This window comes from Sapajus apella, unplaced genomic scaffold, assembly GCF_009761245.1.
Source record: "Sapajus apella isolate SASKATOON/1434 unplaced genomic scaffold, GSC_monkey_1.0 scaffold27, whole genome shotgun sequence".
In the NCBI taxonomy this organism is placed as follows: Eukaryota; Metazoa; Chordata; class Mammalia; order Primates; family Cebidae; genus Sapajus; species Sapajus apella.
In genome coordinates this window covers 7,231,988-7,257,731 of record NW_022436967.1, presented here as the reverse complement: position 1 = coordinate 7,257,731, position 25,744 = coordinate 7,231,988, and the positions used below count along the sequence as shown (strand labels likewise).

The following is a 25,744-nucleotide window of genomic DNA, read 5'->3' as shown; positions in this document are numbered from 1 at the left end:
TCTGACTTGTTATAGTTGTGGTTATTTGTACCTTACTTAGTACCAACATTGTACCTTATTGGTTCTACCCCATTAGAAAGTCTTCAGTTACATGATTATGTTTGTTGGCTACTTCTGATTGGTTGAACTTAAGTTCTGTTTTTCCTTCATATAGAAATTTATAAGAGTAGCTCAAGTTTCCCTTATATCTGTAGATTACTTATGATGCCTAACTGTTTTTGTCTGCTCAGAAATTCTTCAGGCCTGGCCCCCATTTTAATTTACTTTGATGATGGTTACTTTAAATTTGTATTAAACACTGGATTCATATGTACTGAGTGAAAAAATGAAAATAGATGTTATAAAATTTGTTTGAAATCTTTCAGCCAGGATGTTTTAAATGGCATAAATTAGCGGAATTACCAAAAACAAAATTTGAAAAGACCTTGAAGCAATTTTAAAGCGTTACAAAATGTTAAGAAAACTAGTAGGGCAAATACTTACAAATACTTAACAGTTGAGTTTGACATATGAGGAAGGACTTTTTGCTCCTCAGCCCAGCTATGTCTGCATTCTGAAGAAGTAGGCACATGGGCATTCAAAGAGTGAGTGGAGTAGAATTTATGTAGAATTATGTACGGGAGGAGGTTCTCCGGCAGAACCCTTCCCTTACGGTCTGCCTAAAGTAAGTCGGCTAACTCCTTTCATTCCTCCCTTCAGGAGTGGAGGGAGGAGGGAGACCCCAACTGCTACTGGGAAATGTGTACAACAACTGCTCTTAACTGCTTCCTGCTGACAGGGGGTGCTGTTTTGGGAAAGTGGCAGTTAAGCCTCCTCCTGAGGTCAGTTTAAGGATCCCCAAAACAAAGGCATGTTCATTCTTGATTCTGTTTGCATCACCATTTGAAATTGAATGGCCTCTAAGTGAGAAGAAACAACTCACGTTATTAGAAGACATATTCAAAATGAAACAAAGAAATAAAGACAGAAAAAAAAAGTGTCATGGCTGCCAATACAACCAGATAACTTATGGCTATGGTTTTGCCTGCTAAGATTTGCATTCATGGGGCTTGGTTTGGTTAGCTCCCTTGGTCTTATTTTCCCAAACAAAAGAACCCCTGGGTTATGGGAACCTATTTACTCCTATCATCTGGCAGGATTTGCAGGATAATTGTTCAGGATTAAAATATTGATCCAGATTTTTTACATTACTCATTTCTTTGGCTCTTTTGAGCTCCAGTCAGACATTGCTGGTTGGTTTACAGAAAAAAGCATAGTATTCTAAAATGTAGGCAAAAACTTAAAAACAACTAATGAGATTATAATTTAATAACCAATGTATAACAAGTTTTGAAACATAGTTTCTCTCTCTCCAGTCCTCATTTTTGTTAAAAGCAAATCATGATAGGACTCAGTTGTTTGCAAAATAAACTTTAATCTTATACTTGGGTTATTTACATAACATACGGCAAGAATAATTATTTTTCTCATAGGATTTTAAATTGGCTTTGATGGAACTCTGTTCCACAAGGAATTTCAGATTAGACCTTTTAAGATCAAGCCCAGCCATGGATTTGTACCCTTAAATACCTATGAGTTTGATAAAGTCCTCTCTTACTGTCCCAAGAACAGTATTTAAACAGGCTCCTGGGCCTGTTAAAAAGTGACATGCTTTACTCACCACAGGTTAGGAGCCTTGTAGAGGGACTGTGTTGACAAGATATGAAGTTAATTTTCCCAAGGGACTTTTATTGGCTCAGCAAGTCAAGCTTGATTACTTAAAGAAAAGTATGCCCTTTCAGTCAAAGCCTTGGTAAAAACACCAGTTTCTTCAACTCTGTCCTGCTGCAAAAGAAAATGAATTCTTATGGCACTTATGCAAATAACTATATTGCTATAAATTAAAAATTCTCACAAATAGTTTTCAAATTCTGGGAAAGCAGCACAGAGAGAAACAAACATCCTTCAAATTTTGTGCACAGGCATACACATAACTCAATTATTAAAGTCTGTAAATAGCTTAAAATACATATTCTTGACTCAGAAAAAAACAAAACAAGTGATCAGCAAAGCTTTAAGCAAAAAGGTTAAAAACAGTACTTCAGTTTTCTATTACTTTAATTTATCTTGTTCTGCTTGATATTCATGAACATTTCAGTTCTTCATGAGTCCTGTATGTTTTTTCTTTTTCTCAATGTCGTAATCTTCAAAGTCATCAGAATCTTGAATTTGAGAGCACCTGTCAAAGTCCTATAGCTGAATATAAGTCATCTTTTGAATAGGATCAAAACAAGACATTAGTCTGTGAGTGATAAAATGTCCAGGGTAGTTACTATCAAGAACACAGCCGAGAAAAAATTTAGTTATTTCTGGAGTTTAGAATAACTTAACATAAAAACCTTAATTGTGATTCATAGCATATACTCAGACATTAGAATTTTAGAAATCTCAAAATTTTGAAACATACATTAATATTATTCACTAAAATATAACCTAAGCATATTAAACATCATTTTGGAAATCCCATGTAACTAAACACTTCAAGTAACTCTGTTACTTCTCTTTTGGATGCTCCAGGGACCCTCTGGGACAGGAAAGACAATTTTGAAACTGAAGTTTGATTTTGGGAAGCCTGTTAAATATGGTAGAGGTTCAAAGTACTTGATATTATAAAATAGAATTCCAGGTTACAATAAGTCATTTATTTTAGCCAAAATGATGATTCAAAATTTTTAAAAGAAGGCAAAAATATATGTGCAGTAAGAGGAAAAACTTAGCTTTCCAATATGTCATTAATTTTACATGAGAAAAAAAAATAAAGAAAATCCTGTTAAATAGAAAGCTAAATTTCACCCTTGCGTTAGTCTATTATTGATGTCAACCCCAATTTTTTAAAATGATACCTTATAATTTTATCTAATCTTATCCAGTTTGACCTTGAAGTGAGATTTCTTTTAAACCTTTTATAACCCTTCACAAATTTGTGTTAAATAGTATATCAGTGCCTTTAGAAAACCTTGTCATGGTTTTATTTTAATGCTCAATTTACAAAAAAAAATACTATTTTGAAGTTAGTATGTTCACATGCAGTTTCTTTTGCAAGATTAATATTTACAAACCTTTCACCATTTGTTTAAACCTTCAGCTTTATCCTATCTAATTTAAAACAATCCTTTAACCCAAGGTAAAAATTTACATTTCTATGCATTCTTATAATCTTTTGCTAAAAACATATCTTTTTTAACATATCTTACATGTAAATCTATTTTCATAGTCTGGGTTATATGTTATTATGGTAACACTTAGCAATTTTTAACTTTAATATAAAAGCTAGTAAGTTATTTTAATTATGTACAAGGTGCAGATAAAGTCTGGCTCCTTCCTTCATAGTTAAGGGTGTGGTTAATTCCATATGTCCTCAGGCCTTACCAATTGTGAAGCAGGCAAATCCAATAGTGTATTAGTCTGTTTTCATGCTGCCAATAAAGACAATCCCTAGACTGAGCAATTTAGAAAAGAAAGAGGTTTAATTGGACTTACAGTTCCACATGGCTTTGGAGACCTCACAATCTGGGTGGAAGGCAAGGGGGTGCAAACCACATCTTAAGTGGATGCTGGCAGACAAAAAAGAGAACTTGTGTGGAGAGACTCCCACTTTTAAAGCCATCAGGCCTCATGAGACCCATGACTATCACAAGAACAGTATAAAAAGACACACTCATGATTCAATCTTCTCCCACTGGGTCTCTCCCACAACACATGGGAATTATGGGTGCTACAAGATGAGATTTGAGTGGGGACACAGAGCCAAACCATATCAAGTAGTTCTTACAAGCCAAAGAATAAGTTAATAACCTACATGATTCAGGCCACACATTTACATATTAAAGAAATTTATATTTTACCAATTATCTTTAAAACTGCCTTTATTTATTAAAGATTACTCATGTAAACTTAAAGACATTACAGCTTTTATTTTTCTTCAAAAAATATTTAATCTAAGTGTTTATTTTCATACATACATATATATACAAACACACATTACCCCCATGACAAATATAAAATTACATGGATGAACAAATGAAAATTCAGTAATTGTAAGATTTTTCATTTGCCAATCTTCTGACTGGATTATTGGTCTCTGGGTGAAGCCCTTTAAGAGCAGGGCTAGGACAGCATACAGTTTCTAGGGCCTAATAAATAGGCATAGCTGGAAGAGAGAGGCAGATTTTGAGAGGGATCTATCTGCTTTTAATCCCTGGGGCTTCATGAGGAAAACAGAGGTTTTTTGTTTGTTTGTTTGTTTGTTTTCCCAAAATGGGGTCCATAGCACCTTCTCAGTTTTCCCCAGGAGTCCTAGGCTTTCAGAAGTTGTCTTAAATCCTCTCATGCATGCACCGAATGGCAAGAAGAAATGGAAAAGTCTATTTAACAGAGAAAAAAAACCTTTTTCCAGAAAAACAAAACCCGCAAAGAGGAAAACATAAAGGCCTTTGAAATATACCTATAACATGGATATCCACTTTTAATTCAGCTTCACACACTTTAAGAAAACCCTTTCAAATCTCTTATTACTCAACTTCAGCAATGCCGAGCAGCCAATATTTCTGGCTGTTGAACTTCATTAAAAATAACCTCACAGGTGAAACCAGCAAGCCTCAACTAAGGTTATGACTTAACTGTAAGTTTACAAGTTACTTTCCAAGAGGTGTTAAGCAGTTTGTACAAAATCTAGGCTCTTTAAAGGTGTTTCAGAGAAAGAAAGATTTACGAAGAAAAGCTAGATGTTGTTCACAGAGGGGAAGAAGATCAGCAAATGGTAAAAGTCACACAGATACTAACCAAAATGTACTCATTCCCTAAGCCAGGATTAAACCTAGGCCACCATTGTAAAATGACAGAGGCCAAAAGAAAGTACTATCACACGGTTACTAGGTCAAGCTCCCAAGGACATAAAACAAGATGGAGAACTGCAGCAAGGTTTGCTACTGATAGGTTTGCCAGGCTGGCTTGAACAGCAAACTTAGGGGGTCTTAGGTCCACATTCTATTCTAAGGTACCCTCCTTTATGACAGAACCATACAGAAAGACATGCAAAGCACTCTACATTGGCTACAGCTTAAGACTAGCCTCATAAATGTTTTTTCTCTTTCTCCCATTTATCAGAACTTCACAGAGAATATAAACAGTGATTTTATCATTCATTCAACTGGTTTGCACAGGGAGAGGGAGGCCAGAAGTCTGACTGGTAAGCACTTTTGCCCTTTTGCTGTCATACCAGGCTTATGAGTTGCCTTTTTTTCAAGCTCAGTTTTAAGCCAAGCAGTTTAAGGTTTGGGGAAATTAACTTTTCCTAGTTTAAGGGATGCATGGAGGGGAGTGTCCTGTGGTACAGAGACACAAACACCCACTCACAAAGAGAGGGCAGAGGAGGAAGAAGGAGAAAGGAGGTGTTTTTCTCAAAGGTGTCCTAGTAATTTAGGAGACATTCAAAAGAAATACAGGCTGCAGATGATTGGTTACCCACCTAAAAAGAGGGGATCAAGGCATCCCTAGTTTCCTTTCCTTCTTAGTAAATACATTAGGGAGAGAAGAAAAGTGTCCTCTTTCTTTCTTCAGTAGTTATATCCCCGAGTCCTGGTGACTTTGGTAGGGTATGACCCATGAGTGCCAATACAGCTTTCCCCCATGTTAACAGGGGCCTACGGGGTGCGGGTTATCCACCATTACCCATGAGCTGCTTGTTTCCCTATTGTCAATAAACTTTGAGTTCCCTAGACCTCATTTATGGCACGGATACTAGAATGATCTCTATTCATGAAATGGAAGGGGGCCTCATCAGCAGAAATCAGTCATGCTAACATAAAATGCTTTGGAGCTAGGTCTTCTTTAAACAAGGGAGAGAAAAGGATATCTTTTGAATTGGGGTCCTCGCCTAATAAGATGTCTTCCAAAAGGAAAAAGCATCTCTCTCATAAAAGTTAACTCCTTACAGAGTGGAGGAATAATAATAATAATAATAATAATAATAGAAACAGCGTAAGTGCAGGATGGGGAAGATGTCTGGGGGAGAAACCTTTTATTCTCATGTAAATGAGTTCCTCCAACAGGGAGAGAACATTTTAAATTCTGTCTCCTCCTTCCAGCGTCAGCCAGGGGAGGAAGGACACTGTAGGTACCTGGCGAGAGGGAATGGTGAGCAGGGAATGCTGGCCAGCCAGCCAGCTGTGTGGGGCCCTTGGGCTATGTGCCGAGCCAGGAGGGGAGAGAGATTAGGAGCCATCACTCACCCATTTGTCTTATACATGCACCTCTGGCCATTGGAGGTTGGGATAGGGGATGTGTCACTAAGAATGAACGGAAATCACATTATTCTGAATTGCATAGAATATATTAAGTTAAAGGAAAGCTCTCAGCAAAGATAGGAATTCTGAAAGTAGATTCCTGGTTGTCCCTTCACAGTTGAATATAAGAGCATTATTTTCTTATGAGCTGATGAGGCTGAGTAACCTATTTGTATAAGGCATGAATTCCTGGTGGCTCCATTGCATCCTTCCAGAGTGCATGCATATCCTTAGTCTGGGACATTCCATATTGATTTATGTCCCTTAGTGCTCATGTGTTAGGAAACAAAATTTTCCACCGCAGGCCCATTAAGGCAAGCCCCTTGAGCAAATACCCTTATCTGCACAAAACATCTGGTATAAACATTTGTGGTGCAGGTAGGAGGTTCTCTGGGGGACCCCTCCCTTACTGTCTGCCTAAAGCAAGCTGGCTAAATTTTTTTCAGAAATAGACAGAGAAAATGAAGTAGCTACCAAAGTATTCCAAGTCTATAAGTTATATTCAACAAGTATTCAAATGTCATTCTCGCCTAAAATAATTCATTATAAATCAACTAATATTAGGTAAATATTTTAAAAATTAAAAGCTTGCAGAAGGTAGGAACCTCCAGGAAAGGCAGAAATGAGACAAGTGGGAAAAAATTATGGTGACTTAGCACCTATATATTGTGATCTGCAGAATTGAGAGTTTAATTCGTCTGTATAAAGTAGATCATGATCCTGATAAGTTTAGCAATTAGAGCTTTCATAAAAAGTAAGAGCTACATAATTTGTTTCAAGGATGCACTTTTATTTTAATATCTAGACCTGAAATTACATTTTTCAAGATCATTCAGGGAGAAGAAACTATATGAGGAGATCTTTCTAGCCAGTATACTTAGTGTAAATATATCCAACGAATCCATAAGTCTGTTTCATTTATTATTTTCTGTATAGGTCTATAGCATGACACAAACAAGCCCTGATGGCTTCAGCTACCTTTTTAAGGAAGGTAGGCTTGTTCCATCCCCTATCTTGTGTTGTCCATCTGAAAGGGTATCATACTCTGTTTAAGTAAACTTTATTAATGTTTTTCAAAATATTTCTTCTCTTGCCAATATAAAATAATGAAATTGTGGTAAAACGAAGATTGTCTTCCTCAAGACAAGTAATTTTTCATGAAAATTTTAATTATTTTAATAATTATTCAATAATGATTTCAAATTATTTCAACAATTTATCTTATGAATATTTACTTCATTATTTATTCACACCACCAAATGATACTTTACATTGACCCCAAATTTTTTACATGGCTATTCACTGCCCATGGGCCAGGTAGAGCTCTTTGTTCCACCTTACTGCACTGACAAGTCAGGTAGGGCCCTTTGTCTCTGAATTTTCTGTGCTGGCTCTTGGTGGAGGGGGCTGTGTGACTCAGGGTTATAAAACAAGTAGCCAATCTGGTATTGGAGTCAAAGATCAAACAATTCAGAGGGAGTTTGAAGGAACTCCTCTCATTGGATGAGAACATGAATGGGGAGGGAATAACTCAAAGGTTAAAAACTACAGCTGCTCCCTCTTGGACAGTATGCTCTTTCCGGATCCCGAACCATGATAGCATGGGAGCTGTCCTTTCACTCTGCCTAATAAACTACACTTTGCCTACTCTTTGGGTCCATAAGTTTTATTTCAGCTGTGAACTCACCACACCTCTGCGGCCCCTTTTTCCATTCTTTGGGGTTAGAAGGCAAAGAACCTAAGTGCCAGCTGTAGTTTCCACTTCCCCGGTGGTCTGGTGGTGAGGAATTTGTGCTCTTACTCCTGTGGCCTGGTTTCAATTCCTGGTGTGGGAACCAAGGAATCTTGCTGAAGTTTTACTCCTCTGGTAACATTTTTTCCCAAAACAGTTTGAGTTTAAATTGCTTTTTCTTAATTTTCTCTCATAGAAAACATTATTTTTTATTGTTGTCATCAAGCTAATATTCTACATATTTAATTATTTGAAATTTGATTTGTATATGTTTCTCAGTGGAAGCTAACTTCTTCCTAATGCTTTTATTTATATTTCATATGTATTCATCCACTCACATATTCAACAACATTTGAGAATCTGTTTTTGGGCTTTTAATACTCATCTTTTTCATCTTCCTATTTATTTATTTTGAAACTGGTTCTCACTTAGTTACCCAGGCTAGAGTGTAGTGATGCCATCATAGCTCATGGCAGCCTCAAACTCTTGGGCTTCAGTTTATTAATTTTATTTCGAATGCCCACACAGTGTTCTCAGTCAGAAATTGATTTCTTAATACTGTGTGTTGGCTGCTCCTTTCCCTGGTTCTTATCTTTGGACAGCATAAAGAGATCCAGGTCAATCATCCTAGTGAGATGACAGACTCTCTAAAAGCCAGACATGAAGAAAAATGGTTTTTGTTTCCTTGTCTTTGTTTTTCTACTTATAATAAGATGAAAACAGCTGTTTTTCTGTCCTTCTAAAAAGACATCGTCTATATTCCAAACTTTTGGAATGTTGTAAAATCTCTCTAGGAGCCAAATAATCCTGTGTGTCAAAGTTTTTATTACCTATAGCTGTCTCCAAATTCTGAAACATCGTATCTTTTGACATATGACTACCAAAATCTAGTCTCCCTCTTACCCTAGGGCTTAACCTAGGAGCCTAATAATTTAAGGATTTAAAAAATTTGACCCTCTTAGTGAGGTAAAAGAAATTTTTCTATCCTTTCAAATCAGAGAAATTAACTAGACAAAGGGATACAGATCTAATTTTCTCAATGTGCGAAGAATCTCAAGAAGCTAGTGCTTTTGGCAGAATCCATGAAAATCCCACGGACCTTTAATATCTCCTCATTATTATTTGCATAGCATACTACCAGGGGAGATGGATAATTAAATAATAATATATTTTTAATAATTTTAAGTTCTCGTAAATCATATGTTTTTTCAAGGATTAAAAAAATTATCCTGGATGTCTATGGCTATACATAGACATATGTAATATTACATATATTTTATATGTAGTTACATTATATATATAATATAGTTATATATACATAAATTGTTACATATTATATATATATATATATAAAATAATACCTTTTGGAGAACAAATGGTTTTTGGTGACAGAGTGGTAAAGTCGAAGATTTTGGTGCACTTGTCACACAAGTAGTGTACATTGTACCCAATATGTAGTGTTGTATCCCTCGCCAACCTCCTCCTCTCCCAGTTTTTGTCCATTATACCACTCTGTATGCATACTCATGGCTTAGCTACCACTTGAAAGTGAGAACATATGGTATTTGGTTTTCCGTTCCTGAATTACTTCACTTAACAATAATTGCCTCCAGCTTCAGTCGGAGTTGCTGCAAATGACATTATTCCATTCTTTTTAGGGCTGAATAATATGTAATGCTGTATATTTACCACGTTTTTTTATCCACTCGTTGATTGATGGACACTTAGGTTGGTTCTATATCTTTGTAATTGTGAATTTTACTGCAAGAAACATACACATGCAGGTGTATTTTTGATACAATGACTTTTTTTCCTTTGAGTAGATAGTGGAATTGCTAGACTGAGTGGTAGATCTACTTTTAGTTCTCTCAAAAATTTCTTTACTCTTTTCCATAAAGGATGCACTAATTTACATTCCTACCAGCAATGTATAAGCATGCTCTTTTCACCACATCCATGCCAAAATCTATTGTTTATTTGAATTTTTAATAATGACCATTCTGGCTGGGAAAATATGGTATCTCATTGGGGTTTTAATTTGCATTTATCTGATGATTAGTGATGTTGAGCATGTTTTATATGTTTGTTGGTCATTTGTGTATGTTCTTTTGAAAAATGTCTATTTATTTCATTTTTTTCACTTTTTGATGTGATTGTTTTTTCTTGCTGATTTATTTTCCTTGTTGATTCTGGATATTAATTATTTGATGGATGCATAGTTTGTAAATCTTTTCTTCTATTCTCTATGTTGTCTGTTTGCTCTGATGATTATTTCTTTTGTTGTGAAACTTTTTAATTTTCTTATGTAAATCCTTTTTATTTTTGTTGCATTTACTTTTGGAGTCTTGGTCATAAATTTTGGCTTAAATAAATGTCTGGATTTGTCTTTCTTAGTTTTTCTTCTAGAGTTCTTATGATTTTGGGTCTTATATTTAAGTCTTATCCATCTTCTAATTTTTGTGGGTAATGAGAAAGGGGGATATAGTTTCATTCTTCTATATGTGGCTATCCTGTTTTCCCAGTATCATTTATTAAATAGGATGTCCTTTTCTATTCATGTTTTTGAATGTTTTCTGTAAGATCAGTTGCTTGTTATATATTTGGCTTTATTTCTGGTTTCTCTATTCCTTTCCATTGGTTTATGTATCTACCTTTATACCAGTACCATGCTGTTTTGATTACTATAGCTAATTTGTTGAGGGTTTTTATCATAAAGCAATGCTAGATTTTATTGAATGTTTTTCTGCATCTATTGAGATAATCATACGTGGATTTTTGTGTGTTTGTTTTTAATTCTGTTTATAAAAATGCATCGTATTTTTTGCCTTGTGTGTGTTGAGCCATCCTGGCATCTCTGGGATAAAACTCATTTCATTATAGTGATTTGGCTTTTTGATGTGCTTTTGGATTTGATTTGCCAGTATTTCTTGAAAATTTTTTGCATCTGTCTTTATTAGAGACATTCATATGTAGTTTTACTTTTTTGATATGTCTTTTCCTGGTTTTGGTATCAGGGTGATACTGGCTTCATATAATGAGTTTAGGAAGATTCCTTTGTTGTCAATCTTTTAGAATAGTTTCAGTAGGCTTGTTATCAATTATTCTTTCACTATCTGATACAATTTGGCCTTGAATCTGTCTAGCTTTTATTTATTTTTTTTTTGGCGATTTTTTTTTCTTACTTAATCAATCTCACTGCTTGTTATTGGTCTGTCAGGATATGTCTTCCTGGTTTAATCTGTTAGGGTTGCATGTTTCCTGGAATCTATTTCCTTTACTTTTATTTTTATGTGCATAGGACGTTCATATTAGTCTCAAATAATCTTTTATATTCCTGTGATATTGGTCGAAATGTTTCAATTTTCATTTCTAATTGAGCTATTTTGATCTTCTGTTTTCTTGGTTGTTCTAGCTAATGGTTTATTTTATTTCTATTTTCAAATAATAAACTTTTTGTTTCATTAATCTTTTGTATTTTTGTTTATTTCAATTTTATTTAGTTCTGCTTTAATCTTTGTTTTCTTATCCTAGTTTTTAGTTTGATTTGTTAATGTTTCTGTAGTTTCTTGAGATATGACATTATGTTGTCAATTTGTAATCTTTCAGAATTTTTTACATAGGTGTCCAGTGCTAGAAACTTTCTTTTTAACATTGCTTTTGCTGTATCCCAGAGGCTTTGATAACTTGGGTCATTATAATCATTCATTTAAAGAATTTTTAAATTTCTTTCTTCATTTTATTGTCAACCCTATAGTCATTAAGAAGCAGATTGTTTAATTTCCCGGTAATTATATAGTTTTGAGGGTTCCTTTTGGAGTTTATTTCTAGTTTTATTCCACTGTGACCTGAGAAGATATTTAATATAATTTTGACTTTTTAAAATTAAATGAGATCTGTTTTGTGGCCTATCCTATGGTCTCTCTTGGAGGCTGTTCTATGTGCTGATAAGAAGAATGTGAATTCTGCAGGTTTTTTTCTGTAAAAATCTGTTAGATTCATTTTTTCTAGGGTGCAACTTAAGTCCAGTGGTTTTATTGTTGATTTCCTGCTTCAGTGATCTGTCTAGTGCTGTTAGTGAAGTGTTAAAGTTCCTCATTATTATTGTGCTCCTCTCTACCCCTTTTCTTAGGTCTAGTAGTAATTGTTTTATAAATATAGGAGCCCAGTGTTTTGTGCATATATATGTAAAATTATTGTTATTGGTTGAATTATTATATCATGACTTTCTTTGTTTGTTTTTTTTTTACTATTGTTGCTTTAAAGTCTACTTTATCTGATATAAAAATAACTATTCCTGCTTGCTTTTGGTTTCCATTTGCATGGAATATCTTTCTCCACCCCCTTACCTTGAGTCTGTAAGAATCCTTATATGTTAGTTGAGTCTCTTGGAGGTAGCAGATATTTGGTTCGTAATTTTTTTTTAATCAACTCTGCCATTCTGTATCTTTTAAGTGGAGTATACAAACCATTTACAGTCAATGCCAATTATGAGATGTGAAGTGCTGCTCTGGTCAGTATGTTGATGATGACTGAGAAATTTTAGGTTTTTTTTTTAACTTCCTTATTGCTTTATAGGCCCTACATGTTTTATGCTTTCAAGACATCTATTCTGATGCAGCTCAAAATTTTGTTTCAAGAATTAGATTCCCTTTTAGCATTTCTTGTAGGACTGCTCTGGTAGTGACAGATTCCCTCAGCATATGCTTGTCTGAAAAAGACATTATTTCTCTTTCATTTATGACATTCAGTTTTGCTGAATACAAAATTTTTCACTAAATGTTGTTTTGTCTAAGAACATTAAAGATAAGCTTCAAGATAGAGTGAACTTCTGGCCAGTAAGGTTTCTGCACAGAAGTCTGCTGTTAGTCTGATAGGTTTTCCTTTATAGAAAATTTATTTCTTTGAATTCTTTTCCTGGGATTTCAAATATTTCATCTTGGTTGGGATCTATTGCTGGGGACTTAGTGTGATCTATTAGAGGTGTTTTAGAACCCTATTTTGTCCTATGGCCAGAATTATTTTTCTGGTTTCTTCTTATTTGGGTAGACCATTTCTTCTAATTATTTTTGAAATTATTTTTTTATTTGACTGATTTTTTATTTTGTTTTCACCTTGAGAATGTGACTCTAATGCTTATAGTTTATTGTAATTTATTTTAACTCTGGGTGCTTTCAGGGGTGAAGATTCTGTATAAGTTCACTGGTTATTTAGAGTCTTTGTATGTTGGCTTTCTCAGATGCTGGTTGTGGTAACATTACGCTCAGTGTGTGTGTGTGGAGGTTTACTATCTCCTGTGGGGTAGGAATGACAGAGGTCTCATGAAGCTTATGTAGTTCTCAAGCGGCATGCACTCTTTTGCTTATTTTTTTTCTCCCAGTGTTTCATTTACCTGGTTGAATAATTCAGATTTCAGGCCAGTAGTGAAGACATCCATCGGTGAAAACCAGCAGGTCGGTAAATGCAATACCCGATGATGGGGAGAAGTCAAAGCCTTGACAGAAACATCTGTAGAAGCTCTTAGAGAAATGTATTGAAGTCTTTTTACGGAAAAGGGAGGGAGCCACTTTAGCTGCCTTGCCAGTACACCAGGAAAGCAGGTTACACTCCTAAGTAGTGTTCTGGCTATCGAGATCAGCAGCGCCCCCCCCCTTTTTTTTTATTTGCAGGAATTCTGATGTTCCATGTAGAGAGAAATTATAAATCTACGTCTTATGCAAACCTGAACCTTGAGGGCAGTCCTCCCTTGGGATCTCAGTTAACCTGAAGTGTTCCCGAAAGGCTATGTACAGGTGCACACATGCTAGGTTCCCATAAGAGAAGCACCAGCTGTGTCTGCAGTGGTGAATGAGGGGGAGACTAAGTCATTTTCTTCAAGACGCTTCTGCAAATTTTCCCAAGTCCAGCACCGTACCTGTGCCTCTGCTGAAACTTTCCATGAGTAGGAAGTTCTGGACTCAAGGCCTGCCATCTGGATTCTTTTCTCCATGGGGTGCTCCATTGATGTGCACTCCTCCTTACCCTAAGAGTAGGAGTCCCTGAGGCCCAGACTACTATAAATGCTGCTGCTTCTCTGGCTCTAGCCACCTAGTGGGGCTGCTCACTCCAGGCTGGTGCTGGGGAATGTCTGCAGGGGGCCTAGGGATGTGACCTGTTCTTAAGACGCAGCAGCAAGTGGCAACAACAGCTCTGATGGGGGTGACAGGAGAATGACATAGACTATATGAGATGTACAGCCTTGGTGTGTTGGTTTTCTGCATTGCCACCTGCAGTAGTAATGAACTGGTCACCTGGACAGACTCAGGAACTCCTAGTTGGCCAGGGTTATATAGGCAAAGGTAATAGCTTAGGTCACACACAAGCTTTCTCTTTCTTGTGCACTGTTATTGTGCCTGCAGATGCTGAAATGGATTGTGTCAGTAAGCCTCCAGCCACTAAGTGGCACTTGCAAAAGAGCACCAGCTGGTAGCAGTGGAATTTGTGCTTGCCTTATGTTACCCAGGGGAGGTAATCTGATGGCTCCGGCAATGGGCAGGGCCATAGAGCTCTCAAAATTTCCTGTTCTTTGTGTTAAGCTACCAAGGCAGATGGAGGGACAAAGCCAAATGGGGGCTGGGTCAGACAAGTCCACCCTCTGGCTCTCTTTTGTCCACCATGTGTAGGCAAAAGCAGTGTCCCCCGTGGGGATCAGAGAGTGGTCCTCTGGCTGCAGGAGTAACATTCCAGGGAGTAACACCATGGCCTCTGCTGCAGAGAAGCCTCTGTATGAGGAGTAGGGAGTAGCAGGCAGCAGTTAGCCCCACCCAGCTCCCACACACTTAGCAAAGCAGGTCTTGCACCTGCAGTATCCCATTAGCAGCAGCTACGTTCCAAGCAGTCAACACTCAGAACTCAAAATTGCCCAAAGCCATTAGACTTCCCAGAGGAGACAGCAACCATGGCTTCCAGGCCACGCCTCTGCTAGTCAGCCCATGAAGCAGGTTCACCCAGCTCTTATCGCTGCAGTATATTTCCCGTCTACCCCATGGTTCTGGCCAACGGAGTTTGTCTCCACTTGAGATTATACCACGAATATAAGTTGGAAACTCCTCTCAACCTGTGACCATCACCTGAGTTACCTGGCTGACTTCTGTGAGGTCCCCTGTGAGGTAGGATCGGGGATGGCTTTTCTCTGTCCTGCTGGGAATTCATACTAATTCCGTCCCAATGCTGCTGCTTCTCATATGTGCCCCACTGCTCACTAAATCAGCTCCAGCACTGGGTGAGATTAAGGCCTTCCCCTGTGGCCTGGATTGCTTGGTACTAGGAGTATATGTCATTGAGGCAGTTATCCCCATCTGATACTCTGGGGTCGTGAAAGATTTCCTCCTGGCTCATGATGTATGCAGCAACCTGATGCTTCTTTCAAAAAGTCTGTGCTTTCTTCCAGTTTTCCTGTTAAGTTTCTATGTTGCTTCTTGGGAAAAAAATCACAGCATGAACCTCTACACACAATTCTATCTTTCCAAGTAGGAAAGGCATGGTTTACAGTAACTCTAATCTGTTATTTTGGAAAAAATTATCCCGGAGGTCTGTATTATTTTTTTTTAAATGCTATAGCCCATTCTAAGGCTTTCATTACAACACTGCTCTAATATTGTATCTACTTTTTATTGTTGCTGTGGTTTTGAGACAGAGTCTCTCTCTTTGTTGCTGGATTTACTTCATAAGTTTGGAAATTTTGATAAAAATTAAGATAATTATATTTTTATATATTTTCATTTCATTAAGTTTATGAAACAGACTAAACTGATAATTATTTGATAATATGATTATATTCTGTCAAATCACTCTACATGTTCCTTGGATATGTTAATAAATAATAGAAACAACTCTAACTAAAAGACATCATTCTGACTCTTGTTTTGAAAAATGAAACCTGACAAATCAAATAAAAGTAAATTAATTATTACTCAGACATCCACTTATGGTTTGGGTATGTATTTTGACAGTCCATGAGAAAAATTCCTCCAAGGGTCTTCACTTCCGGACATAAAATCACTTTGTTATTTCTCTAAAAGCTATTTTAAAAAACATCACGATCTTTTTAAATTCTCCCATATATAAGTTGGCAAATATATTCGGTGAGGTTTGCATGCAATATTTTAAATAATAAATGTAATATTTAAGATTAATTTAGTCACTCAAGGCATCTAATATTTGGTATGAGTATATGAACACTAATTAGTGTATAAGCACTTTTATTTATAGCATTTTTATATCAAAACAATTTTTACTTTCTATAATGCTTCTTGTTCTGTGATAGTTTACTATTTCTGAAACATAGTTTTTTAAAATATTTCAAGTTGAGTCTAAAAATATTTTTTTTTTCTTGTTTGGAAAAAATATACAGCCTAAAACTGTACATGCTGACAATTGAGTTTTATCAGTATTATTTTTGTAAACCTAATCACTATGAAATAGCTATATCTTGTGAATGTTAAAAATGTGAAATAAAATGAGAAGGTATTTGCTATTCAATTAATTAAATTATGTGAATTAGTAGCATCTATTAAGATGCTTTGCATAGTTCCTTAGGTGGATGAGAATGTGTGAGCAAGTACTAGCATAGCAATAGAAAACCTTGTGAATTGCTCTTACTTTCCTAGTGATTGACAGGCTAATGACTAAATAACTAAGATAAAATAAACACTTTTATAGAATTCAGAGATCCACTTAAAAGATAGTTTTTAATTAGGAATTTCTGTACTTTATTTCAAATTTCCATAAAAAAATTCCTCATTGCAAGGACCACTGCACCTATTGTACAAAAGAACTCAAGAGAAAACAATCAGGAGATCATTACCTCTAAAACATCTGATTTGCCTAAAAATTTGCCTGTACTTATACATGCATTTCCACTTATTACAATCTCATTTTTTACAGTACTGTAGATGTACAGTTAGATGAATGCATACATAATAATTTTGAGAATATATGAGGTTTTACATAAGAAGAATCACATTGAAGGGGTTTTCTAGCTTATCTGAAGAGGAAACAACAGAAGAAAGCTGGAAACAGTATGTAGACATCAGTGATTATTCCTATTTCACAAGACAAATATTTATTGATCTTTTATTCAAAACCTATATATCAATCCTGAGTAAAGAATAAAGCGCTAGGGACAAATTCCCAGTTGTGTTTTCCTTTCTTGGTATTTGAGAGCAACAGCAAATGTTGCATACCCTTTGATGTTAAGCAGAAACTTTCTTCTAGACATTAACTTCAGACTTTTAAATATGTGTACCTCCAGTGGATTAAAGGTAACTAGTCCCTGATTTCTATTAAAGTATAATTTTTAGAAGCTTAAAATCATAGCTCTCAGGCATATATAAAATGAATAGTTTTTTTTTTTTTTTTTGTCCAGGCTGGAGTGCAGTGGCAAGATTTCAGCTCACTGCAACCTCCAGCTCCCGGGTTCAAGTGATTTTCTTGCCTCAGCCTTCTGCATAGCTGGGACTATAGGCAGACACCACCACCCCGTTTATTTATTTATTTTTTGTAGAAATGGGGTTTTACCATATTGGACAGGCTGGTCTCGAACTCCTGACCTCTTGATCCACCTGCCTCAGACACCCAAAGTGCCGGGATTACAAGTGTGAGCCACCGTGCCCAGCCTAAAATAATTAGATTTTAAAGATGTTAACTTGAATTAATAAAGAAGAAATAAATATCTTCAATGATACAAATGAATCTGAGAAACTGGGAAATTTAGAAGCAATTTGACAAAATAACATTAAGATTGCTCGATTAGATAAATAAATATAAATTGATATATGACAGGGTCATTAATCTGTGAGGTTGTCTGTTGTACTAAGGAATACATTTGTATCTCTACAGGAAAAAAAAATGTTATAAAAATCCCTTTACTAAATCTGGCATCTTTAATTATTATTGTGTAGCATTTAAGTATAGAAGCTTGAATATAATCAATATATTTCTAAAAATTTCCTAAATTACTCTTCAAATAAAATGCCTTTTGTACATAATTTTGCTATTCACAGTAATTATCATTCACAATTTTATTTTGTTTTGCTTTGTTTTTCATTACTTATCCCTCTCATTGGCATTCAGTTAATTCTTCTCTTTTCTTTACCAAACAGGCACTGTATCATTAAACACAATGGTAGGCAGAATCACAACCACATTTAAATATTGCTCTATTTTGCTATTTGTTTTTCTTCCTTTCTTCTTTCTTTTCTTTCTTCCTTCTTGCTTTTCTTGGCAAGCTTATGCAGTTTAATTTGTGTAATTGCTATACAAAGAAAATTCATTGTATTTGTATTTACCCTTCAATTGGATCATAAATGCCTTGGTGGCAATGAATATACATAGCCATTTCTTCATTCACAAACAAAAACTACAAAATGCACAGTGAAAAATAATATACATACCAAGTGCGGTGGCTCACGTCCATAATCCCAGCACTTTTGGAGGCCAAGGCAGGTGGATCACCTGAGGTCAGGAGTTCAAGACCAGCCTGGCTAACATGGGAAAACCTCGTCTCTACTAAAACTACAAAAAATTAATTGAGCCTGGTGGTGGGCACCTGTAATCCCAGCTACTTGGAAGGCTGAGACAGGAGAATTGCTTGAACCCAGGAGGCACAGGTTGCAGTGAGCCAATATCGCACCAATTGTATGCCAGCCTGGGTAACAAAGTGAGACTCTTTCTCAAAAAAATAAAAAGAATATAGCATCAATAAGAGTCAGCAGATATAAAACAGCAGAATCAAAAGGATGTGTAAAAATAGATGAGTAATTTGAAAAAAATTATAAAAATAATATGCAATAAACATACTGGTAAACACATTTAAAAAGAAATGAAGAGCAGATTTAGTAAAGAATATCCAAAAATAAAAACAAAGTAATTGAATTTTAAAAACTTGTGAGATATGGATGATTAAAATTAATATAATAAATATATATAACAGAGAAATAAACATCAATATATAGCTAGTTGGCCAAAAAATTATTATATTAGGCAATTTGGATGCAATTAAGATAGTATTGGGGCAATATCTAGAAATAATAACTGGAAATTTTACATGTCATTAAAAATTTCTCAGATTCAGGAATTTGACAATTTCTGAATAGAATCAATAAAAATAAACCCAAACTTGAAAAAACACTAATGTGGTAAATATTTTTAAAAGAAGCTAGTTCACTGAAATACTAATACAACAATGCAATGGCATACAAGGTTCCAAATGGAAAAGATACAATTCAACATAAAATCCTCTACACAGCAGTGAGACTTTTCAGGTCAACAAAAGTTCTTTTTTTGTTTTTGTTTTGTTTTGTTTTAATTTTTTAATATAAATTTTTCCAGCTACCAAAACTTTTAAGAAAACACACGGATTCATTGAACAACGAAGAAAGAAAAAAGAGAAAACAATAAGAAAGGCAAGTGGGAGAAGGAAGTGGCAGCTGTAAACCTGATAGATGTAAGAATAAATCTAAATAAGCATTAACCATTAACAAATGTGAGGCCAGGAATCCAGACCAGCCCGGGTAACAAAGCAAGAAATGAGTTACAATGAAAACACTAAAACAGTATAGGCCATTTAATTTAAATGTTTCTTTTAAATCACTAATTATTTTCACGTTGCAAAATACAAAAGATAATTTTCTATTCTCATTTTATTTATCTATCAGTATCTCTTTTTCTTTAAAACAAACAAACATTTTTTCCTTTGTCTCCCAGAACACATTTCCTCTTGGCTTCCTGCTCATGTCTTTGTATGCTATTTCTTAGTCTTTGGAACACTTCTGTGCCCACCTCTACTCGCTTGATGACTTCTCACAGAGCCAAAGTTTACAATATTATGCTTATGCTAAGACCTTGCAAATTTGTAATAAGACCTCTACCTCTTACCTGCCTTCTAAATGTCAAGCTCTTACATCCAACTTCTTACATCTTTTCTTGAGAAGCTAATAAACATTTCAACTTTGAAATGCACATTTTCACACAGCACAATTTGTCTCAGACCAAAAATCTTAGAGTCAATCCTGTTTCTTATCTTTTTCATACATTACACATCCAGCCTTTCAATGGGTCTTGCTGCTTATTCTACCTTCAGAATTTATCCAAAGTTCTTCACTCCTTTAGTCTCTCCCAGAAACAAATCCCAGTAAAAATATTCAATCAGAAGCAATTTGGGATGTAGAGAAAAATTGTGTTTTTTTTCCCCTCAGCCTTTTGATGTGTTTATTCCAATCCTATTTTAACAAAGTCACTTTATTATATTAATTGAAAGTGTAATCTACCACGATTACTATGTATCTCTCCTTACTTTAACTTTTCAACAGCTTTCTATATGTTATTTCTTTTGTCTGACTGTAATCTTTACAAGGGCAAGGATTTTTGTCTTTAATACCCTAAATGTAGATGTTTGCCTCTAGTAGATTCAATGTGTCTCCCCAAATATGATAAATATACACATGTCTTTCCACTTGCTAAGCCCCTGAAACTGTAGAAGTGACCTATTTTTTTTTGGAAGATATTAATAAGGATCTTGAGATGACATCATACTGGATTTTCCTAGTACACCCTAAATCTGTAAATAAGACTATTTGAGGATGGAAGCAGAGCTTGCAGTTATGCAGCTACAAGACAAAGAATGCCTTGAGCCACCAGCACCTGAAAGAGGTAAAGTAGGATCCACCCATAGAAACTTGAGAGGGAAAGTGGGCCTACCTATACCTTGATTTCAGATTTTTGCCCTACAGAACTGTAAGAGAATATACTCCTGTTGCTTTAAGCTTTAAAGTTTGTGATAATTTGCTGTAACAGATCCAGCCAACTCATATGCTGGCACTGAGTAGATACTCAATAAGAATTGATTATAAATTATAGTCATTATGGTAGTGGGGTATTGACTCAGAGATGAACAACTTGGTCACTGGACTACAGGAGGAAACTCAAAAATAAGAGGCAAGACTTTTGATATTTTACATATGAATATCATCTCACCCAGAAAAATGAATGACTATTCAAAAAATAGCAGTGATACATTTGGTGAATATATAGAAAAATTTTAAATTGTATTCTAACATCGCATTAATTTGAAGTATGCAAGACATGTCACTTTTAAAGAAAATATAAAATATATTTTATTTAGTAAAATTGAATTTGTAAAACAATAACATTTATCACTTTTACTTTACCACTTAATATTGATAAATTTTCCTCTTTTATGAGGCTGTTAGGAAACAGGAACTCTAACAATTGTTTAGTGGGAAGATAATTTCACAGTACGACTTTGGAAAGCTACTTGACAACATAAGGAAGAAATTGCCCAAAGCTGTAAAATTTCCCTGCTCTATGCCTATACTATATGAACAAGCAGACCATAAATATTTGTTGCAGATTTGTTTTTAACATTTACAATAAGTAGAAAAAATGCCAAATATTTCCTGATATGAAAATTGATAGCTTTATGTTATTTATATAATAAAATCCCATATAGAAATTAAACGAAAACAGATACCCAAGCATCAGCCAGAATGGATTTCAAAAATATAGTGAGATTATAAAGCATATGTTGAAATAATACAGAGAAAAAAATAACATCTTATTTAGTTTTGAAGAAACAAACACTACCATACGCTGTATGTAAATATTCTATACATATATTTATAGTTTAAAAAAGAGAAATATACATGGGGATGTTAAACAATTTTAGCATGTCGTTATCTCTTACAGCATTTCTTATGATCTTCTTTCTGGTTATGTTGCTGTATCAATTATTTTTCAGTTTTTTGGCATTTGTGAAGTATTTCATAAATGGAAGTTGAACATTTTAATAATACATTGACTTTAAGAGGAGGAAGAATAGATGATTGGGGTATTTTGTTATGTACCAACACTTGACTGAAATAATCACCTATTCTAATTCTGTTCAGTTCAGTGGAAAGTCTTTGAAGATTTTTTAACAGAATTGCAATTTGTCATATCATTGAGAACATTGTGTTAGATTAACTGGAACAGGAATGCTTAGAAGAAAGGAGATTAAAATAATGTGTTGTATGGATATTAGAGGTGACATACAATAGAACTGATTTTTAAAATAAGCTGTATTTAGAAATATTTTTTAACTTTATTGAATTTTTTAAAAAAACCTATTGTAACATAAGAAATCATGACATAATACAATACTACATATCTTTTGCTGCTTAAAATACTACAAATAATATCTGTGATTTTTATTTAGAGGAAATTACATGAACTGGTAGTCTTAACTAAATAAATGCTTAAAAATGATGTTTTAAATACATTTAAAATTAACATTTTTAATTTTAAAAATTCTGATAGAAAATCCTAAAATATACATTATTATCTAGATTTATAATTCTGTGAATTAAATATACATCCTCTTGCAAGTGGCAGTACTTCAAAAATTAATTCTAGTTTACAATTTAGTATAAAATAATGTATCAGAATTGTCACTGAAAGATGGAGTTTAATGGAGAAAAATCAGGAAGATTATGAATATCAGTCCATGGAGGAGAATAAAAAGCTAACATTTTGGGACAAATTAAATGCCACAAAAATCACTTTTTTTCACTTGCTATAATTTAATGGTTATAAAATATCTCCTGAGCTGTTCAACCATCATTTTATTGAGATGTGGGGACCTGGGGTCTCTGATTTTTAATCGGGGAGAACTTTTAACTTCTTTGACCAAGAGAGTAGAAAAAAATGCAATGCTATGTAACTTTTGAGACCTGGCCTAAATCGGCAATGTAACTTCTGCTCACTTTTTCCAGAATACTCAATCTCAGGAAATCCCCAGTATTGCCAGACTGGGAGAAACCCAAGCCACGAGAAAAGAGCATGAATAGGAGTTCTGGTTGACAATCCCAGTTCATTCCTAGCTTCAAATACACAAGGCCAGGTGCCAGAAATGAGCATAAAAAAGCAATTTTGGAAATGGACACTCCAGTCCCAGCTGTCCTAGCCCTCAGCTATTTGAGTTGCATCCAGACATGTAAATCTTCCTAGCTGAGGCCTCACCATTGAGGTACAGAAAAGGGGCATGCCCATTGTGCCCTTCTAGATTTCCTGACCCACAGAATCACAGAATCACTTGTGAACATAATACAAGTTTACTATGTTATACCAGTAAGTTTGGGGTGGTTTATTATGCAGCAATGTAACTTGATTCACAGAAAATCTCTTCTTTGTTATGTAAACTCTATATAAACTAACATATGCCTAGTTCTTCAACCTCTCTCCAGTCTCCTTCTCTTTCCCCATACTCAAACTAATCTGATTTTTCACTGCTCCTTCAGCAACCAGCACTTTTATTTACACATTAGATGAATTGCACTATTAACTTAAAAAACAAAATTTCCCAAATTTTTGCAATATTGTGTCTTACAATTTCAAGTATCTCTGCATTCAAATATCACTTGTTAGATAACATTTTCTAGCCAACCTTTTTATAGTCACCTTCTCTTCCTCTACTGCTTAGCTTAGAGTCTTTTCTGCCATACTTATCATATGTATAGAACAGATTAAAATCTGTGCTTATCTGTTTACCAGATTTTCATCTCTCTCCACTTATTGTCATATAAGTTATAAACATTTCAAGTCATATCTTCAGTTTATCACATTATATCAGTAGCTTAAATATCACATTGCCCACACTGGTCACTCAAAAATATTTATTGTGTAATTGATAGAACTCTACATTTAATCTGGTCTCCAAACTAAATATATGACATATGTATTAATATGGGTTTCAGGTAGATAAGGTTTAGCTATAAGGAGTACATAGTGCAATTTAAAAGTAGTCTTCACATGCAAGGCGTTTATTTACTCCTACAAAAGAAAGAGTACAAGCCAGGCAGGATCAGAAGAGCAGCCACACAGTGGCACTGAAGGTTTGTTGCACACATGCAGGGACATTAATATCGTTTCCTTAGAAAGAGACATCCTATAAGATAGCATGATGCCTGTAGCACCCTGAGACATGATTGCCCATGTTGCAGGCAAGAAAAATAGGAAAGGCTGAAGCAAAGGGCAAAGGGCAAAAGGCCAAAGTCATGCAGGCCAAGTCTGTGCTTTTTTAAAGGTTTTCTTGGGAACCTATCTTATGATATCCACCCCAATGTCACAAAATTCACGTGGCCACACCAAGAAACATGGATACGTTACTTTCCAAATAAAAAACTAAGCAGGAGAAGTTTACTTTTGCATAGCCTATTGATAGTGTCTGCCAAGATATTTCCATTTTATAGTGTATCAGAAAATTGGGCACACATGAGTAAGTTACTTTTTACATTTTAAGTAGAAATAAATCTGTGTGTGTAAAAATATAATATACATATTTATATATATGTATGTGTACGTATGTGTGTGTGTCTGTAAAACCAATCAACTTTTGCTGAAAAACTTCTGTAAAACTCATGTTTTTTCTTTCTAGTATGTTTCCTCTGAAGGTACTCTTCACATTTAGGAAATATTAATGGTAATAATAACAGCATTGATTTATTGAGTGTTTTCCTATGTAACAATTACTATACAAACTTATTTCCATTTAGTATGTCATTTAATCTACTCCAGTTTCAATATTAATATCTGTACTTAATAAATGAGTAAGCTGAAAATAATAAGTTTAAAAATCATTTTACACAACTAATCAGGAATACAACTGGGATGTGATTTCAGATTCAAGGGCTTCCAAAGCCGCTGACCACCAGATGCAAAAGTTACACGGCTATAGCTGATTGCAATGACAAAAAAACAATGAAAAAGGCAACAAGCAGGACACTAAGATATTTTCCAAAGTGAACAGCACTGATTCTATGAGGAATAAACATTGCCAAGCAAGTGTTTTTTTTTTTCAACTCCTCTAAGAAACATTCACATATATGCATGCCACTTTCTGAAAAATATCTGTATCATAATTGCCATAAGAAGCTGTATGGACACGTCTTATACATTTTGAAAGCAGCCAGGGTTGGGGGAAAGCATTTGTTATTTTAGTCTGTTCCTGGTCTTATAATAAATACCACAGACTGGGTAATTTATGAATTACAGACATTTATTTCTGAGAGTTCTAGGAGTTGGGAAGTTCAAGATTATGAGGGCCTGTTTCATAGATGTCATTTTGCATGACATAATCACATGTTAAGAATGGCAAAGGTGAAAAATGGACAAATGCCATGTTCTCAAATGGCAAAAGGCATGGAAGAGCCAGGAAGCTCTCTGAAGCTTCATTTATTAGGACATTACTCTTATTACGTGACTGTAGAGCCATCATGACTTGCATCCAAAGGCCCTACCTATCTCATCATCACTTTGAGGATTAAATTTCAACATGAATTTGGAGGAAATATATTTGAACTCTAGCACTAGTTTAAATGTAGTTAAAAAGGTTTCTTTATTCTGTGACTGTTAATATGCAAATATTTTTGTAAATATCCAAGGGGAAGCTAAAGCATATAATATTCCAAAATTTATTTACGTGTGTATCATTTTTCCCTTTAATTCTATCTCAAGAAATTAGTGTCATCAAGAAACACTATATAGGATAATATAGGATAATTGTCTTTCAAGTTAATCCACTACCTTTTCTTGATTCTTCAGTAGCTATTCCTGGGTAGTAATACTTTATAGATTATAAAAACTTTGGTGCTCCGGG

The 25,744-nt window shown here is 34.8% G+C and overlaps 1 long non-coding RNA gene across 1 annotated transcript in view; it reads left to right on the top strand.

Annotated features, from left to right (window-relative positions):
* The first annotated feature begins 5,022 nt into the window (after positions 1–5,022).
* LOC116560809 overlaps positions 5,023–25,744 on the top strand; it is a 79,528-nt gene continuing 58,806 nt past the window's right edge. The window contains exons 1-2 of the long non-coding RNA XR_004273145.1: positions 5,023–5,227; positions 20,594–20,742. This is a non-coding gene — a long non-coding RNA (uncharacterized LOC116560809). The remainder of the gene's footprint in view (positions 5,228–20,593; positions 20,743–25,744) is intronic.